The sequence below is a fragment of the Canis lupus genome, chromosome 5, assembly GCF_003254725.2.
Source record: "Canis lupus dingo isolate Sandy chromosome 5, ASM325472v2, whole genome shotgun sequence".
Taxonomy (NCBI): Eukaryota; Metazoa; Chordata; class Mammalia; order Carnivora; family Canidae; genus Canis; species Canis lupus.
The window spans coordinates 20,645,223-20,665,676 of record NC_064247.1 but is presented as its reverse complement, the minus strand read 5'-3'; the positions used below and the strand labels follow the sequence as shown (position 1 = coordinate 20,665,676).

At 39.2% G+C, this 20,454-nt stretch overlaps 1 long non-coding RNA gene and 1 pseudogene across 1 annotated transcript in view; one reads left to right on the top strand and one right to left on the bottom strand.

The window, feature by feature from the left end:
- Positions 1-20,177, top strand: part of LOC112671328 (uncharacterized) — a 39,062-nt gene extending 18,885 nt beyond the window's left edge. Inside the window, exons 3-4 of the long non-coding RNA XR_004816265.2 lie at positions 19,076-19,212; positions 20,007-20,177. This is a non-coding gene — a long non-coding RNA (uncharacterized LOC112671328). The remainder of the gene's footprint in view (positions 1-19,075; positions 19,213-20,006) is intronic.
- Positions 5,438-6,314, bottom strand: LOC112671326 (40S ribosomal protein S2-like; annotated as a pseudogene).
- Positions 20,178-20,454: the final 277 nt, after the last annotated feature.

The window sequence follows — 20,454 nt, the reverse complement described above, 5'->3', positions numbered from 1 at the left end:
CCTTTAATATTTCTTGTATATATGGTTCAGTTGTCATGAACTCCTTTAGTTTTTGTCTAACGAATTTGTCCATTTCTTCTAGGCTGTCCAATTTGTTGGCATAGAAGTAACGTAATATTCTGCTACCATTGTTTGTATTTCTGTAGTGTTGATTGTTTTTTTCTCTTTCATTAGTGATTTTATTTGGGTTCCTCTCTCTATGTCTCTGGTCTCTCTCTTTCTCTCTCTCTTTTGATGAGTCTTGCTAGAGGTTTATCAATTTTATTGATCTTTGCAAGGAATCAGCTCCTGGTTTCATTGATCTACTGGGTTTTTTGTTTGTTTCTATACCATTTATTTGTGTTCTAATCTTTATGATTACCTTCCTTTTGTTGAGTTTGGGTTCTACTTGTTCTTTTTATAGCTTCTTTAGATGTAAGATTAGGTTGTTAATTTGAGATTTTTATTTTTTCTTGATGTAGGTCTATATTGCTCTTAGAACAGCTTTTGCTGTATCCCAAGGGTTTTGGACTATTATCTTTCCATTTTCATTTGTTTCATTTGTTTTCATTTGATTTTATCTCTGATTTCTTGGTTGACCCATTCATTGTTTAGTAACATGTTATTTAACTTCCAAGTACTTATGTTCTTTCCAGATATTTTCTTGTGGTTGATTTCCCATTTCATAGCATTGTAGTGAAAAAAAAGATGCACGGAATATTATGAATTTTTTGAGACTTGTTTTGTGGCCTAATATGTGATCTATTTTGAAGAATGTCCCATGTGCACTTGAAAAGAATGTGTATTCTGCTGTTATGGGATAGAATGTTCTGAATAGATCTATTAAATACCTCTGGTCCAGTATGTCATTCACAACCACTGTTTCCTTGTTGATTTTTTTGTTTGTCCATTGATGTAAGTGGAGTGTTGAAGTCCCCTACTGTTACTGTGTTACTATCAATTATTTTATTTGTCATTAACTGTCTTATTATGTATTTGGGTGTTCCCATGGTGGGTGCATATTTACAATTATTGTACCTTCATATTGCACTGTCCCCTTTATTATTATTTTCTTTGTCTCTTGTTACAGTCTTTGAAAGTCTGTTTTCTCCAACATAAGTATTGCTATCCTGGCTTTCTTTTGACATGCATTTGCATGATAAATGTTTCTTTATCCTCTTACTTTCTTTTTTATTATAAATTTATTTTTTATTGGTGTTCAATTTGCCAACATATAGAATAACACCCAGTGCTCATCCCATCAAGTGCCCACCTCAGTGCCCGTCACCCAGTCACCCCCACCCCCCGCCCACCTCCCCTTCCACCACCTTTAGTTCGTTTCCCAGAGTTAGAAGTCTTTCATGTTCTGTCTCCCTATTCCCTTACTTTCAATCAGCATGTGTCTTTCGGGCTGAAATGAGTCTCTTGGAGGCAGCATATAGATGGTCTTGTGTTTTTATCCACTCTGTCACCCTTTGTCTTTTGATTGGAGCATTTGGTTCATTTACATTCAAAATAATTATTGATATATATTTATTGCCATTTTGTCACTTGTTTTGTGGTTGTTTCTATAGATTTTCTTTGATTCTTTCCTTGCTCTTCCATGGTTGGTGGTTTTCTTTAGTGATATATTCAGATTACTTTCCCTTTATTCTTTGCAATTCTGTTACTGGTTTTTGATTTGTGGTTATCATTCAGTTTGTATATAACCTCTTCTGCATATAGCAATCTATATTAAGTTTATGTTCACCTAAGTTTAAACCCATTCTTTACTCCTCCTCCCATGTTTTAGTGTCCTATTCTACATCCTTTCATGTTATGAATCTCTTGACTGGTTTTTATAGAAATATTTATTGCTTTTGTGGTTTTTTTTTTTTTTTTTACTTTTCATATCCTCACTTTCCTTTTTACTCAGCATCCCCTTTAATATTTCTTATATATATGGTTCAGTTGTCATGAACTCCTTCAGTTTTTGTCTGAGAAACTCTTTATTGGGATGCCTGGGTGGCTCAATGGTTGGGTATCTGCCTTCAGCTCAGGGCGTGATCCCAGGATCTGGGATTGAGTCCCACAATGGTCTCCCTGTGAGGACCCTGCTTCTCCCTCTGCCCATGTCTCTGCCTTTCTCTCTCTGTGTGTCTCTCATGAACAAATAAATAAATCTTAAAAAAAGAAATTCTTTATCTCTTCTTCCATTCTAAATGAAGACCTTTTAAATTTTATGTAGTCAGCTTTATGCACTTTTTTATGTGTTCTGGGTTTAATGTTATGCCTAAGGAAGTTCTTCCCATCAAATTATGTAAAAAAATAAAAAATAAAAAAACTATCCTGTGTCGAGTACATTTATTGTTTAGATTTTTACATTTAAATATTTTATCTATCTGGAATTTATTTTGGTATAAAGAAATGAGGAAGGGATTCATTCTTTTTTGGATGGCCTAGCCAGTTATCCTAAACTATTTATTGAATAGTACATATTTTCTCCATTAAATTAAATAGCTGTTTCTACATAAACCAGACTTTTGGGTCTACTTCTGGTTTTTCTATTCACTTCCATTCATTTGACTATCAATTATTGAGCCATTACAAGAATATTTTAATTACTATAACTTTATAATACAGTCTTATATCTGCTAGGGCTAGTACTTCTCCCTTACTCTTTTTTATCATATATACTGTGGCTTTTCTTGTGTCTTCCTTTTTGGTATAAATTTTAGAGTCCATCTGAGGAGCATACTCTCCTACCCTTCCCACCAATTATTTCCTTTAAAAATTTAATTATTTATTTATTTATTTATTTGAGACAGAGAGTATGCAAGTTGGAGGAGGAGCAGAGGGAGAGGGATAAGCAGACTCCATGCTAAGTGAGGAGCCCAAATAAATGGGGCTTGATCTCATGATCCTGAGATCATGACCTGAGCCAAAACCAAGAGTTGAGTGCTTAACTGACTGAGCTACCCAGGTGCCCCTCCTTTTGGTATTGATCATGTTAAATTTATAGATTTAATGCAGGGAAGATAGACATCTTTGTAAGGAGTCCTTCTATTGAAGAAGAGGGAATATCTTTCTATTTGAATCTTTTATTTTCTATTAGATGATTATTACAGTCACTTTATATATATGTTACATATTGCTTGAGTTTTTCCTAGTTGTTTTGTCTTTTTAGTAATTTTCTTTTTATGCTAGTTTACCTGTAATACTGTAGTATAACAATTCTAAAAGGTATCTTTTCTTCCATTCTATTTCTGGTTGGTTGTTGTTTCTAGAAAAGCTGTTGATTTTTTTTTTTTACATTAATTTTGTAAATGGTTATCTCAATCTTATTGTTTGGAGTACTTTTTCAGTTGATTCTATTTTGTTGTATAGACATTATGAGTATATATCTGGAAAAATATTATTATTTTAAATAATAAATTTATTTTTTATTGGTGTTCAATTTGCCAACATACAGAATAACACCCAGTGCTCATCCCGTCAAGTGCCCCCCTCAGTGCCCGCCACCCAGTCACCCCCACCCCCACCCTCCTCCCCTTCCACCACCCCTAGTTTGTTTCCCAGAGTTAGGAGTCTTTCATGTTCTGTCTCCCTTTCTGATATAGAAAAATATTCTAATTTTCATCTGTTTTTTTGTGGTTTCCAAGGGACAGGAAAACTATGGAGTCTTTTTTTTTAATAAATTAATTTTTTATTGGTGTTCAATTTACCAACATACAGAATAACACCCAGTGCTCATCCTGTCAAGTGCCTCTCTCAGTGCCCATCACCCATTCACCCCCACCCCCCACTCTCCTCCCCTTCCACCACCCCTAGTTCGTTTCCCAGAGTTAGCAGTCTTTATGTTCTGTCTCCCTTTCTGATATTTCCCACACATTTCTTCTCCCTTCCCTTATATTCCCTTTCACTATTATTTATATTCCCCAAATGAATGAGAACATACACTGTCCTTCTCCGATTGACTTACTTCACTCAGCATAATACCCTCCAGGTCCATCCACCTTGAAGCAAATGGTGGTTATTTGTCATTTCTAATGGCTGAGGAATATTCCATTGTATACATAAACCACATCTTCTTTATCCATTCATCTTTCGATGGACACTGATGCTCCTTCCACAGTTTGGCTATTGCGGACATTGCTGCTAGAAACATCGGGGTGCAGGTGTCCCGGCGTTTCATCGCATCTGAATCTTTGGGGTAAATCCCCAACAGTACAATTGCTGGGTCATAGGGCAGGTCTATTTTTAACTCTTTGAGGAACCTCCACACAGTTTTCCAGAGTGGCTGCACCAGTTCACATTCCTATCAACAGTGTAAGAGGGTTCCCTTTTCTCCACATCCTCTCCAACATTTGTGGTTTCCTGCCTTGTTAATTTTCCCCATTCTCACTGGTGTGAGGTGGTATCTCATTGTGGTTTTGATTTGTATTTCCCTGATGGCAAGTGATGCAGAGCATTTTCTCATGTGCATGTTGGCCATGTCTATGTCTTCCTCTGTGAGATATCTGTTCATGTCTTTTGCCCATTTCATGATTGGATTGTTTGTTTCTTGGGTGTTGAGTTTAAGAAGTTCTTTATAGATCTTGGAAACTAGCCCTTTATCTGATACGTCATTTGCAAATATCTTCTCCCATTCTGTAGGTTGTCTTTTAGTTTTGTTGACTGTATCCTTTGCTGTGCAAAAGCTTCTTATCTTGATGAAGTCCCAATAGTTCATTTTTGCTTTTGTTTCTTTTGCCTTCGTGGATGTATCTTGCAAGAAGTTACTGTGGCCGAGTTCAAAAAGGTATGGAGTCTTATTATGACATGTTTTTCAAGCCTGAGTTGGAGGTTGGTCAGGAGCTTTGACCTCTGAACCTGTGATAAGAGGTAGTAGAGTGAAGGAGTAAAGTAATCAGCAAGGCTTCAAATTGCGGGATTCACATCTCATCACCACCATTTATCAACTGTGTGACCTTGGACAAGTTTTAATTTCTCTGTGGCTCAGGTTTCTCATCTATAAAATCATAGGATCCACCACATAGGATGCGTTGAGTACTAAATGCGTCCATATGCATAAAAGTGCTTAATTCTGTCATTGGCATATGAAATGCTCTAAAAAATGTCAGTTAATATTGTCAGAGCAAATAGTCATGGACAATTTTAGCAGGATTAACTACAAAAATTTATATTTCCTAGATCTTTGGATGTTTAAGAACCAGTCTCCAAGCTCTTCAGCCTTTTTTCCTTCATTAAAACTAGTACTCTCTAAATAATCTAAGTCTGATAAATTTATTTACATTAAAGCATGCCTGGCAGGTCATAGAGCAGTATTCTCTTTTCCATGAGGACTTGTCTTTTGACTGGAGACAGAACTTGAGGAAATTAAGTAGACTAGGAAGACCACCTCTCAGGAGAAGGCAGTTGAGCTCAGATAATTGAACAGATGTTCTTTTTTTTTTTTAAACAAGCTTTAATTTTTTATTTTTCTTGTATAAAACTATGTGGTAGCCACAGCTGGAGCCTGGGTCCTCTGCACGGAGACTCTGGTGTGGGTCTTTACAAGATGGTCAATGAATTCCTGATAGGGAGACTTGGTGAACACAGTCTCTTTCCAGAGATCAGGGGTGAGATAGCTGTAGGTCTGGGAGATTGCATCAAAAGTAGCCTTGGCAAAGTTCCCCAGGGTGGCAGTGCAGCCCCTGGCCGAAGTGTAGCAGTCATCAAAACCAGCCATCATCAGTAGCTTCTTGGGCACAGGGGCTGAGACAATGCCAGTGCCTCTGGGGGCAGGGATGAGATGCACCAGCACAGAACCACAGCGGCCAGTCACCTTGCATGGGACAATGTCGGGCTTGCTGATCTTGTTCCCCCAGTAGCCTCATCGCAGGGGGACGATGGAAAGCTTGGCCAGGATGATGGGCCCATGGATGGCAGTGGCTACCTCCTTGGAGCACTTGACGCCCAGACCCATGTGTCTGTTGTAATCTCCGATGGCAACAAATGCCTTGAACCTGGTCTGCTGGCCGGCACAGGTCTGCCTTTGCACGGGCATGATTTTCAAGACCTCATCCGTGAGGGATGCCCCCAAGAAGAAGTCAATGATCTCAGATTCCTTGATGGGCAGAGAAAGAGATAGATCTCCAGGGACTTGATCTTCATGTCCTTGACTAGGCGGCCCAGCTCGGTGACGGGGATCCACGCCTTGTCCCCTGCCTTGCCTCCGCGAGCTCCGCGGCCCGGACCCCGACCGCGACCCCGGCCACGGCCGGGGATGCCGCTGCCGAAGCCTCCGCGGAAGCCGCCGCGGCCTCCCATTCCAGGGCCCCGGGGCCTCCCGCAGCGCCGGCGTCATTCGCCATTTGGTGCTCTCTCGAGAAGTGAATAGGTGATTCAACATTGCACAAAGATAAATAAGACCATTTCCTGTCATTGAGGAACAAATGGTCTTATATGTGAGATAAGAGTTCATATACCTAGCCAGAATTTGTTTTGCAGGTGTCTCAGTTCATTTATGCTGTTTTGGAGCACCTGCTGAACAAACCCTTGGGAATCTGTGAGGCACTAATGAGGCCGGGGGACTCACCCTGAGGCAAGAGTTGAGATATGCTGACTTGATCACAGGCAGGAGGTGAGGGGTAATTTTAGCTGTCCATCACTTGGCAATTGCAGCTACCACTAACTGAATTCTTGTAATGGACCAGATACCTGAGATATGTCAGTATTATCTTCTGTAATCCTTTCCACAACTCTCAAAGGAATGCATTGTGGGCTTTATTTCACAGATAAGAAAACAAAGGTTCAATGAGGTAGAGAACTTGCCCAAGGCTAACCAAGTAGTAAATGGCAGAATTGGGATTTGAACTGCTGTCTGTTTGTCTACTGTCATTACTAGCATGCTTTGTTCTGATTATTCTCTGACTTAGTTCATATGGGCTTTTGCCAGAGTTCTTGGGGAGAAGGCTCTGCTAGTGAGGGAGTAAGAACTCTAAGAGTTTATTGGATGAAGTCTCTGGGACATCCCTGCTTGACTCCACCTGCTTTGTAAACCCATGGTGAGTTTGTTTGCCTACTACAGTTCTTTAGGATGTTTACTAGGTTGTTTACTCAGCTGAGGGGACAACAAGGGGCTAAAATCCAGATTCGGCTGTACTCGCCAAGGGCACCTTGGTGAGGGGCTACATGTGTTGGAGTGGAGGGGTACCTTTCTTCGGTTCCTACAGTGGTGACGGGTGGATTGCAGCCCGGACTCAGAGGGCAGCACAAAAAGGGGTTGGTGTTTTCTTCACGTGGAGTAGATGCTGGAACAGGGAAAGAACAGTGCCCCAGGCAGTTGATCCAGCAGCTTTCAGGTTTATCTGGGTATATCTCTTCTGCTCCAGGCTCTTTACCTGACTTTATTGGTTCATGGTGCCCTGCTGTGGGCATCTTTGCTCCAGATCTGAATTGCTCTGGTTTGCTCTATCTGCCCCTCTGCTATTCAGCATCTTCAGTTTTCTTACTTTCTCTACCTGGAATAGATTTCAGGTTTTGTGGAACCTGGAGCTTATGAAATTTTAGACCTCTTTAAAAAAAAAAAAGGTATATAAAATTCTGAATACCAAATTAGGTGCAGAAATGAAACGCTGGGACACCTGCTCCCCGATGCTTATAGCAGCAATGTCCACAATAACTAAACTGTGGAAGGAGCCTCAGTGTCCATCAAAAGATGAATGGATAAAGAAGATGTGGTTTATGTATACAATGGAATATTCCTCAGCCATTAGAAATGACAAATACCTACCATTTGCTTTGACGTGGATGGAACTGGAGAGTATTATGCTGAGTGAAATAAGTCAATCGGAGAAGGACAAATATTATATGGTCTCATTCATTTGGGGAATATAAAAAATAGTGACAGGGAATAAAGGGGAAAAGAGAAAAAATGAGTGGGAAATATCAGAAAGGGAGACAGAACATGAGAGACTCCTAATTCTGGGAAATGAACAAGGGGTGGTGGAAAGGGAGGTGGGTGGGGTGTGGGGTGACTGGGTGATGGGCACTGAGGGGGGCACTTGATGGGATGAGCACTGGGTGTTATGCTATATGTTGGCAAATTAAACACCAATAAAAAATAAATTTACAAAAAAATAATAAATAAAAATAAAAAAGTGAAAATATGAAAAAAAATTAGGTGCAGAGCATGGGAAAGAGTGGTGCAAGTGAGGAGGCCCTAAAGTGTACACTTCATAGCCTCCTGCTAAATCTGTCTATCTCTACCGCACCCTTGCTTATCTTTTCTACCAGGCCTCATCTCCTGTCTCTATCCAGCCCTCCTGGATGGACATGGCCCTACTTTTGACCTTCAGCATTCTGCTAGCACATGACTTCCAAGTCTCTGGGCCCCAACTCCATGCTTTGCCAAAGGGAAGAGTATGCCTTCCTTGTGCTGGTCTGCAGCCCTGACCTGCGTCCATGTGGCCCCTGCCTGATGGGGAAGGCAACAGGCTGGACCAGAGAAGAAGTGTGGGAGGATGACAGGTGCTGGTGTTTTACAGAGTACGGGTAGCCTTGGGGGATATTGCCATCCACAAGAGACATCACTGCAGCCAGGCAGAGCAGGCTGGTGGAAGATGGAAAACACTAGAAATCAGTCTGGGAGGCTCCACGACTCCCTCCCAACCACTGGTAGTGTTGTATCCTATCCCCTACACCTGTCCATCCAAACACACACACAACTGGATGGGAGTAAACTCAAGATTTTGTGATCTTATGCAGGCACATGGATAATGAGCCATAAAGGCTGCTTTGTGATCTTCCTGCGTGGTTGTGGGAGATACACTGGGTTACTCACACATCCTTGGAATAAACCCTGTGATGTGGGAAGCTATTAAGGTGCCAGGGCAGTGAAGGCTGCTCAGGGAAGAGGACAAGAGAGCTGACTTGAAGAATAGAAAGGTGTCTCTCAGGCCAAAAGTAGAGACTGGTCAGCATTCCAGACAGCAGCAAGAAAAGGCAGGGCAGGTGTCAGCTCATTCACCTCAGGAGGTGGTGAAAAGGGCCAGCAAACCCACTTCAACTTTTCAAAGAAAGCCCAGTGGCAGCCTGGTCTCAAGCAAACCCATTATGTTCCCCCACCCTGGAGCAGTAGAGTGGCTCCAGGTGGTGAAGCAGAGTCTGGCCACAGGGGCTGCCAGCCCTGTAGATGGTTCAGGAGACCAGCTTTCAGGCCCAGAGTTAGTCCCTGGGAGGTGCATGGGGAAATTGGTAGGTACCTCAGCATGAGATCATGAAATGTTTTCATTTAGACACCTTGGATAAACCTCAAAAAGGGAGCCAGCAAGGGAGGGAGCATTTTTTTAAGTTTATAGAAAAAAAAAAAAAAAAAGGTCGGCAAATTAGAAGAGCTCTGACAAGCTATCCAGCCAGGGAAGACGCAATTACAGAGCAATCAGCCTGCGCAGAGATTTAAACACAGCCTTATTGTGCGGTCCTGCTGCTAGGGGAGGACAAAAGGGAGCCAACGCAGCTGGAGATAACAGCAGGCGCCCCTGCACGTCACTGGGGAGGCCGAGGCAGAAGCCAGCACGTGGGTATCCAGCGGGTCTCTGAGGGGGCCACCAGGGGAAGACACCCAGGACCCAACTGACCAAGTCCACTCCGCCCCTGGTCGTAGCCCCTACAGAGCACAAGTTGGAGGCAGTGCAGGTGGTTCCTGGCAGGTGTGTGTGTCGGGACTCCCTAGCACAGCTGGGACATAGCTGCAGGACTGGTCACCTGTTGTAGAAGAGGTGGGACAGCACCATTTCCCCCTGGGGAATTTTTTTAGTAACCTTCAAGCCCTGTGCACTCTCCAGCACTGCTTTATTTTGGTTATGGTTGCATAAGAAACTTTCGGTAGCCCAAGGGAGAAGTAAACCATAGAACCTGGAGCCCAACAGACCTGGCTGACTTCCAGGCCCATCTTGGTAGCCCTGTGGCCTTGAGTCGGTCACTCAAATGTTCAGAGCCTATTTCCTGATTTAAAATGAGGAAAATAATAAAAACCATGTCCAGGGTTTTAAAAACAAACCTTTTATGTTCGGATGGATTTCGGTTTACAGAAAAGTTGGTAAGATAGCACAGAGAGTTCCCATATATCTGAACACCCAGTTTTTCCTCTTAATATCTGATATGATACATTTGTCACCAGTGAACCAATAGTGATATATTATTAGCTATAACTCATACTTTAGATTTCTTTTTTTCTGCCTTTTTTTGTTTTTTTTTTTTTAAATAAATTTATTTTTTATTGGTGGTCAATTTGCCAACATATAGAATAACACCCAGTGCTCATCCCGTCAAGTGCCCACCTTAGTGCCCGTCACCCAGTCACCCCTACCCGCCCCCGCCCACCTCCCCTTCCACCACCCCTAGTTCATTTCCCAGAGTTAGGAGTCTTTCATAGCAAGAGAAAAAACAAGAACCATATGATCCTCTCAATAGATGCAGAGAAAGCATTTGAGAGCATCCATTCCTGATCAAAACTCTTCAGAGTGTAGGGATAGAGGGAACATTCCTCGACATCTTAAAAGCCATCTACGAAAAGCCCACAGCAAATATCATGCTCAATGGGGAAGCACTGGGAGCCTTTCCCCTAAGATCAGGAACAAGACAGGGATATACTTCAGATTTCTTTAGTTTTTATCTAAGTTCCTTTTTCCATTCATATTTCCGATCCTGTATTTTACTTAGTTGTATCTCTTCTTGTCTGTGATAGTTGTTCAGGTTTTTTTTTTTTTTAATTTATTTATGATAGTCACACAGAGAGAGAGAGAGAGGGGCAGAGACATAGGCAGAGGGAGAAGCAGGCTCCATGCACCGGGAGCCTGACGTGGGACTCGATCCCGGGTCTCCAGGATCGCGCCCTGGGCCAAAGGCAGGCACTAAACCGCTGTGCCATCCAGGGATCCCTGTTCAGGTTTGTTTTTGTTTTTGATGACTGGTGAGGTATTTTGTGGAGTGTTCCTCAGTTGAGATTTGTCTGGTGTTTTACTCATGATTAGTTTGGGGTTGTTTGGGGAGGAGGACCACAGAGATGAAATGACATTTTCGTCATGTCATAGCAAGGGTACATACTATTACCCTGACCGATCATGGTTGATGTTGACCTTGATTACTTGACTAATGCTAGGTTGCTTCTGTGGAAAGAAGTTGTATCATACTCTTTGCTCCCTTTCCATACTGAGCTCTTGGGAAGGAAGTCACTGTGTGTAACCTACACTTAAGAATCAGAGAGTTAGCTTCACCTCCTTGAGGGCAAATTTCCCATATATCTATATACATTGTTTGAGATTCTTCTGCACTAGGATTTATCTTTTCTTCCTATTTCTTTATATCAGTGTGGACTCATGGATATTTTATTTTAGGTTATAATCCAATGCTACATTATTTATTTTTCTGCTCAAATTATTCCAGCTTTTGTTATTGGGCTTTTTGCTTTAGTTTTAATTAGGTTGTTTGTTTTCTTATCGTTGAGTTTGTAGAGTTCTTTGTCTATTTTGGACACAAGTCATTTATCAGATTTGTTTTGCAAATATTTTTCCAGGTCTATGGCTTGTTTTTTCATTTTCTGAATAGTGTCCTTCATAGAGTAGTTTTTATTTTAAGCAAGTCCAGCTTACCAGTTTTTTCTTTCATAGATTGTGCTTTTGATGTGTCTAAATACTCATCAAACCCAAGTTTTATAATTTTGCATATTCCATTTCAGTTTATGATTCATTTTGAGTTAATTTATGGGTAAGGTGTAAGATCTGTGTCTGGATCTATATTTCGCTCTCTTTCTCCATTTGAATTCCTTTGCAACTTTGTGAAGAAACAGTTGACTCTAATTGTGTGGCTTTATTTCTGGGCTCTTGCTTTTGTTCCACTGATATGTTCTTTCATCAGTATTATGCTGTGTTGATTACTGTAGATTTATGGTAAGTCTTAAAATCAGGTAGAGTGAGTTCTCCCAACTTTTTTTTCAGGATTGTATTGGTTATTTTAGAGTTTTTTTTGCTTTTGTGTTTGCCTCTCCATATTTATTCATCAGCTTGGGTTACTATAAGAAAATACCATAAACCTGGTGGCTTAAACACAGAAATTTATCTTATCACAGCTCTGGAGGCTGGGAGTCCAAGATTGGTGTGCCAGCATGATTGGGATCTGGTGAGAGCACTCTTCCTGGTTTACAGACAGCTGCCTTCTCACTGTGTCTTCAGATGGCAGAGAGAAAGCAAGTTCCCAGTTGTCTCTCCTTATAAGGACACTAGTCCTTTTGGACCAGGGCCCTACTCTTATGTAAGACCTTATTTAACCTTAATTACGTCCATAAAGGTCCTATCTTCACATATAGCCACACTGGGGTTAAGGTCGTGACAGATGAATTTTGTTAGGGACTCAGTATGGTTCATGGCATCACATAAATTTTATAGTTTGTTGATATGCAGAATAGCTTGCTGGGATTTTGACTGGAATTCAGTGAATCTATAGGTCAAGTTGGAAAGAATTGATATCTTAACAATACTATTTCTCCATTTATTTGGATCTTTCATTTATTTCATTAGTGTTTTGTAGTCCACATATAGATCCTGTATGTGTCTTGTTAGATTTATATTTAGATACTTTTTTCTTCTTTTTTTATTTTTGCTGCTCTTATGATCTTTTAAAAAATTTGAAATTCCAGTAGTTCATTGCTAATATATAGGAAAGCAAGTGAGTTTTACATATTGAACTTGTGTTCTAAGACTTTGCTGTGCTCACAAGTTCTAGGAATTATTTACTTATTTATTTTAGGTTATCTGGTATTTACAGCATTGTCATGTCAGTAAATAAAGATAATTTGCTTTTTTTTCTTTCCTTCCTTCCACATCTCTATACCTTATGTTTCCTTTTTTTATCTTACTGCATTGGCCAGGATTTCCAGTATGATATTGAACAGGAATGGTAGCAAAGGACATCCGTGACTTGTTGCTCATCTTAGAGGGGACACATCTAGCCTTTTACCGTTAAGTATGGTGGTAACTCTAGTTTTTTATAGATGTTTTCTATCAAGTTGAGGAAATTTGCCCTAATTCCAGTTTGCTAAGAGATTTTTTATTTTTGGGTGTTGGATTTTGTCCAGCCAAATCAATCAAAATTGATTTTGTCTACATCAATTGATGTGATGATATGAGTTTTCTTCTTCAGCCTGTTGATGTACTGGATTACATTGATTGATTTTTATTTTTTATTTTTTTAAAGATTTTATTTATTTATTTGAGAGAGATAGAGGCAGAGATAGTGACAGAGAGCACAAGCTGGGAGGAGAGGGAGAAGCAGACTCCCCGCTGAGCAGCGAGCCCAATGTGGGGTTCTATCCCAGGACCCTGGGATCATGACCTAAACTGAAGGCAGACACATAACTGACTGAGCCACCCAGGCATCCCAACACTGATTGATTTTTAAATGTTGAACTAGCCTTGCATGCATGAAATAGATGCTCTTTGGTCTGGAAGTATAATTCTTTGGTCTGGAATTCAATTTGCTACTATTTCGTTGAGGTTTTTTTTGCATCTATGTTAATTAGAGACATTGGGCTGTAATTTTCTTTTAATGTCTTTAAACTGGTTTTAGTGTTAGAGTAATACTGATCTCATAAAACAAGTAGGAAAGTGTTCCCTTTGCTTCTCTTTGCTGGAAAAGATTGTGGAGAATTTATATTATTTCTTTTTTAAATGTCTAATGGGATTACCAGTGAAACAGCCTAGGCCTGGTGCTTTTTAATTCTTTTTTTTTAATTAATTTATTTATTCATGGGAGACACAGGGAGATAGAGGCAGAGACATAGGCAGAGAGAGAAGCAGGCTCCATGCAGAGAGCCCAATGTGGGACCCGATCCTGGGACTCCAGGATCATGCCCTGGACTGAAGGTAGACGCTTAACTGCTGAGCCACCCAGGTGTCCCTAATTCTTTTTGTAAGGTTATTAAATAGTGATTTGATTTCTTTAATAGATAATAGATCTATTCAGGTTTTCTGTTCTTCTATGAGTTTGGTAGTTTGGATCCGCTAAAGAACTGATGCATTTCATTTAAGTCATTAAATCTGTGGGCATAGAATTGTTCTTAGTATTCTTTTTTTTCTTCTCATTTCTGATCATGGCAATTTGTGTACTCTTTCTCCCCTCTTATTAATCTGGCTAGAGGCTTACTGATTTAAGAATCTTTTGAAAGAAAAAAAAAAAAAAGAATCTTTTGAAAGAACTGCATTTTTTTTTCAATTTTATTGACTTCTACTCTAAATTTTATAATTTCAATTCTTTTTGCTTTTTTTTTTTTTTCGTAGTTTCCTAAGGTGAAAGCATAGGTAACTGGTTTTAGATCTTTTTTTTTTTTTTTTTAATAAATGCACTTAATGGTATAAATTTCCCTCTAGGAAATTTTTGGATTACAGATTTAATTTCATTACTTGTAATTGGTCTGTTAAGCTTTTTCTTTCTGATTCAGGCTTGGAAGATTGTATACTTCTAGAAACTTATCCATTTCTTTGAGATTATCACATTTGCTGGCATGTAATTCTTGTAATAGTGTCTCATAAGCCTTTGCATTTCTGTGGCATTGGTTATAACTTCTTGCTTATTTCTGATTTTCTTTATTTGGGTCTTCTCTCTTAATAAGTCTGGCTAAAGATTTATCAATTTTGTTTATCCTTTCAAAGAACCAACTTTTAGGTGTTTTTTTTAAGTCTCACATTTATTTGTGCTCTGATCTTTATTCTAATTTGGGGCATTGCTCTTCTTCTAGTTCCTTTAGGAATAAGGCTAGATTGTTTATTGAAGATTTTTCTTGTTTCTTGATGTAGGCTTGTATCACTGTGAATTTGCCTCTTAGATTTGCTTTTGAGATATCCCATAGATTTTGGAACATTTCATTTTCAGTTTCATTTATCTTGAGGTTTTTAAAAAAAATTCTTCTTTAATCCCTTCATTGACCCACTAGTTGTTTAGTAGTATGTTGTTTGGCTTCCATGTTTTTGTGTTGTTGTTTTTTTTTTTTTTTTTTACATTTTTTCCCCTTGTAATTAAGTTCTAGTTTAAGACATTGTGGTTAGAAAACATGCTTTTACATGGGTTCAATCTTCTTAAATTTATTGAGGCTTGTACTGTGTTCAAACATGTGATCTATCCTGGAGAATGTTCCATGTATGCTTAAGGAATATGTATTTTGCTGTTGGATGGATGTTCTATATATAGTATTCAGTCCATCTGGTCTAAGGTGTTGTTTAAGGCCACTGTTTCCTAATTGACTTTTTTGTCTATATGATACCCATTGATGTAAGTGAAGTTTTAAAGTCCCCTACTATTTTTACATTATTGTCAGTCTCTACCATTGTGTATTTTAATATTTGCTTGTTATATTTAAGTACTCCTATACTTGGTGCATAGGTATTTAGAATTATTACATCTTCTTGTTGAATTGTTCCCTTTATCATTATGTAATAGCCTTTTTTGTCTCTACCAATTCATATTTTCTCGATTATTAGTGAAGTTGAGCATGTTTTGTAAGTTTATGGTCATTTGAAGATGCTGTTTTATAAATTGCCTGTAAGAACTTTTTGTCTTGTATTGAGTTTTTTTACTTTTAAATTTCAGTTGATTTGTAGATATTCTTATGTACAGTGCAATGAGCTTTTACTTATTAGATTTTTATTCAAGTAATCTCTACACCCATTGTGGGGCTCAAACTCACATCGCTGATCAAGAGTCATATCCTCTTCTGACTGGGCCAGCCAGGCATTTTCTGATGTGTAGATATTCTTCAGATATTAAGAGTAAGAGACTCTTTGGGAGTAACTTGATATTTTCTCTGGCTGGTATTAAGATTTTTTTTGTGTGTTTAGTTTTCAACAGTTTGATAATGGCATTCCTAGTTGTATCTTTTCATTAATCCTTAATGTGAATTTTATTTATTTTATTTATTTTTTTAAGATTTTATTTATTTATTCAAGAGAGAGAGAGAGAGAGAGAGAGAGAGAGACAGGCAGAAGGAGAAGCAGGCTCCATGCAGGGAGCCCGATGTGGACTTGATCCTAGCACTCCAGGATCACGCCCTGGGCCAAAGGCAGGTGTTAAACTGCTGAGCCACCCAGGGATCCCCTAATGTGAATTTTAAATCCATGATTTGATATCTTCATTAGTTTGATATCTTCATTCTTAGTCATTTTCTTTTCAACTATTGCTTTTTTTTAATAATAAATTTATTTTTTATTGGTGTTCAATTTACCAACATACAGAATAACACCCAGTGCTCATCCGTCAAGTGCCCCCCTCAGTGCCCGCCAACCAGTCACCCCCACCCCCGCCCTCCTCCCCTTCCACCACCCCTAGTTCGTTTCCCAGAGTTAGGAGTCTTCCATGTTCTGTCTCCCTTATTGCTTTTATCCTATTTTCTGTCTTCTTTTGAGACTTTAAGTTCATATGAGACCTTCTCATTCTGTATATCTCTTATCCCCTCTTTTGTACTTTTTAACCCTTTGTCTCTATTCCTTTCTGTAAATTTTCTTTATTATTCATTATCTTTGCTAGCATTGTTTAACCCACCTATTCAATTTTAACATTCAATTATTATAGTATTTACTTTCATAAATTCCATGTTAAATATTTAGTTCTTTGCAGTATTTTCGGCTTCTTTTTTATATTCTTTTTTAAAAAGATTTTATTTATTTATTCATGAGAGATACAGAGAGAGAGAGAGGCAGAGACATAGGCAGAGGGAGAAGCAGGCTCCTCGCAGGGAGCCCAATATGGGACTCAATCCTATGATTCCAGGATCATGCCCTGAACCAAAGGCAGATGCTTAACCGCTGAGCCACCCAGGCATCCCTTCTTTTTTATATTCTTGAACATGGGAAACAAAGTTGTTTTAAGGTTAAGTGTGATACAACTAGTATCTGGAGCCCTTGTGGGCCTGATCTTATTGCTTGATTTTCTTGCTGATGTTGCCATGTAGTTTTATTTCCTCTTGTGCCTTATTTTTGAATGTATGCTAGATACTGCATTTGCAGTGCTGCTTGTAGGACTTCTTTAAGGTTCAAAATACTATCTCCTTCCAGAGAAGATTTATATTTGTTATTGCTAGATGCTTGGAAATACTAACGATTTGAGATCATTTTAATTGAATTTTAGGGTATGAAATTGCTTGACGTTGAGTCATAGGCCCTAAGGTGGCCTGTATACTTCTGAGGAACAACCTACAACAATTCATTAGGCTTTTTCCTGTCAGTTTCTGGACTACAATTAATTCTCTGTCTCTCATCTTTGTCCCATAAGATTGTCAGAGGAATTTATCAGCTTTTAGTTCACCTCCACAGGAATTAGTAAACATCCCCATGGGAAAAGCAGCCCTAAATGCCAGGAACTTTCCAAGGGTTCCGTTATTTCCCAGTCATGGAGTGGTAATTTCCCCCTATTTTGGTATCATTCTCATGTTTCAAGCAGAGGTCCTTATATATTGCCCAGATTTTCAGTACCATGTTTGGTCTAATGATGTAGTTTGCCATTATCAGAATCTTAAATCTTCCATCTCCATTACCCAAGTTCAAATGTACATATTATTCCCTTTCCCCCTTGTTTACAGTAATAAAACTACAGGTTGCTGTAGCATTATGATTGTAACAAGTAAACATTTTTAAATGGATCTTTATTTTATGGGTCTGACTTCTTCAAATTTCGTCTCTCAGCACCTCAGTGTTCATCCTTTGATTCAGATGCCCCACCTCTGTACCACCTCTGGTATCAACTTGGGATTCTGACTTTTAATATCATTCTACCTCTTGTCCAACCTTAATATCACTCTACCTCTTATTTTTTCCTCAAGATGACAAAATCCCTCTTCTTGTACAGGTTTCTTTGATCACTGTAGTTCAACATGGTCTTTCCTTCTTTTGAATTCTTCTATCACTTTGTGGAAAATACAGGTTTAATCATTAACCAGGTATATGTTAACTTAACATTTGTGTATGTGTATTGTAAAGTCCTGCAGGAAGATACACATTATCATCATTATAATCTCAGCTCCTATCCCCTTACCTTGCACATGGCAGGTATTCAAAATATATGAGATTGACTATCTCAGGTGTGCTGTTCAAAAATTGTGCCATACCTGGCCTCCATATCACTTCATATCACAGTTTTATGTTACATTACATTGCATCCCTGAATTAGAAAGGTTCTGCTTGTCTTTTCCACAGATCCCTAATCTGGGCACTCCTGCTGAAGGCATATGCCTGGCCATGAGCCCCATCTGTTATTATAGCTGATTTAATTGGGGTGTATCCCTCATATAGTCACTAATCATTTCATTTATCAAGATTTTTAATTAAGATATATGGAGCTTGAAATGTTTTGATAATATCATATCTATAGAAAGGTCATGTAGATTCTATGTAAGTGTCCATGAAGAGGAAGTAAAAGTTATGGAGGTGAAGAAACTAAGTAATCAAAGGAAGTTGATTAGTAAAGCAGAGATAAGAAAGTAATTTATGCAGACAGAGAATCCTTGTGGCCTCAAAGGGTCAGCTTTTCTTTCTTTCTTTCTTTCTTTCTTTCTTTCTTTCTTTCTTTCTTTCTTTCTTTCTTTCTTTCTTTCTTTCTTCCTTCCTTCCTTCCTTCCTTCCTTCCTTCCTTCCTTCCTTCCTTCCTTCCTTCCTTCCTTCTTTCTTTCTTTCTTTCTTTCTTTCTTTCTTTCTTTCTTCTTTTTTTTGTATTTTTTTTTAGTGGAGTTCGATTTGCCAACATATAGCATAACACCCAGTGCTCTTCCTGTCAAGTGCCCCCCTCAGTGCCCATCATCCAGTCACCCCAACCCCCCTTCCACCTCCCCTTCCACTATCCCGTTTGTTTCCCAGAGTTAGGAGTCTCTCATGTTCTGTCACCCTCACTGATATTTCCCACTCATTTTCTCTCCTTTCCCCTTTATTCCCTTTCACTATTTTTTACATTCCCCAAATGAATGAGACTATATCATGTTTGTCCTCCAATTGACTTACTTCACTCAGCATAATACCCTCCAGTTCTATTCATGTTGAAGCAAATGGTGGGTATTTGTTGTTTCTAATGGCTGAGTAATATTTCATTGTATACATAGGCCACACCTTCTTTATCCATTCATCTGTTGATGGACACTGAGGCTCCTTCTTTCCAGCAGTTTCCCCAACATCATCTCCTACAGGGTTTCAGTCAGTCCTTGTATCTGCAAGTTTAAGTCTTGCATCTATACCTGAGGTGAGTAGTGTGGGCTTCTATTTCTGGTAACTAAAGAGCATGGACTAGGATAATAATATATATCTCCTTAACTGTGTGGTTAAGGTAGATGAAACTACCTCTGGCTATCTTAAGCAAAAAGAGACATAATGAAAAGACAAACAGAGCCCAGAACTGCCAAGTGACTAGAGAATCAGGAACATAAAACAGACAGGAACTGATTAGCATTGGAGAACCAGGACATACTAAGCTCCACAACTACTTTTTAGAGGGACTCTGACTACAACACTTCTAGTCTTGTTGCTGGATACTTTACCACCACCACCACCACTGGACTCCACTGCTAGATGCTGCTGCTTTGTCATTGTAATTATCTTGATTCCTTTTTCATGTGTCATCTCTGAAGGACTGAAGCTAGAGTAGTTTCTGATTATCACGACTGATTGGGTGGGTGCCCTGTTTTCACAACTTCCAGAAGGCAGGGAAGAAAGGATATTATCCTTTTGAGTTTTGTATTGGGAAGCAGGGGCCTATTCCCCATAGGATGAGACATAAAAAGGAAGGTATCCAAAAGGAGACTGGATGTTGGACAGCCAACAACAAAGACAACCTTGGTCTCTATGGGGACTTTTCTGGTTAAGATGAATATACTAGAAATTTCAGCGCCTGTATAAGGTAGATGGGATGAGAAATGACCTGGTGGGTGGATGCAGGGAGACAAATAAAGCAATACATTTGGAACAGCTCCTTGGAGATGGTATGTATGGCTGACAAGTGCATTTTTTGCCCCTTTCCCCTTCCTTCTTCCTCTTTAGAATATATACATATGGTTGGTACTCCAGTAAGCATCTTGGGACTTTGAGAATGGAAGCCATGAAGCAAAGATGATTGAGGAGAAAGATAAAACGATTCTGGGTCTTTGATAAGGAAGGAGGCACCATACCAGCTTCCATATTTCTTTGGCATGAATAAACTCTTAGATGTCAAGCCACCATGGTCTTATCTCTGTTTTGAGCAGCTGAACACATTCTAGCACATATTATTATTATCTTCATGATTATTGTGTTTGCCACCAGACTGAGTCTAGCAGCATGGCTATTGTTTGCTGATTTCAAAATTCCCATCACTCTCTGTTCTCCAAAAAGAACTGAGAGGTGGATAATTTTGTAACAAAATCACTAAAATGGATTGGGCATAGATTTTTTTAATAAATTTATTTTTTATTGGTGTTCAATTTGCCAACATATAGAATAACACCCAGTG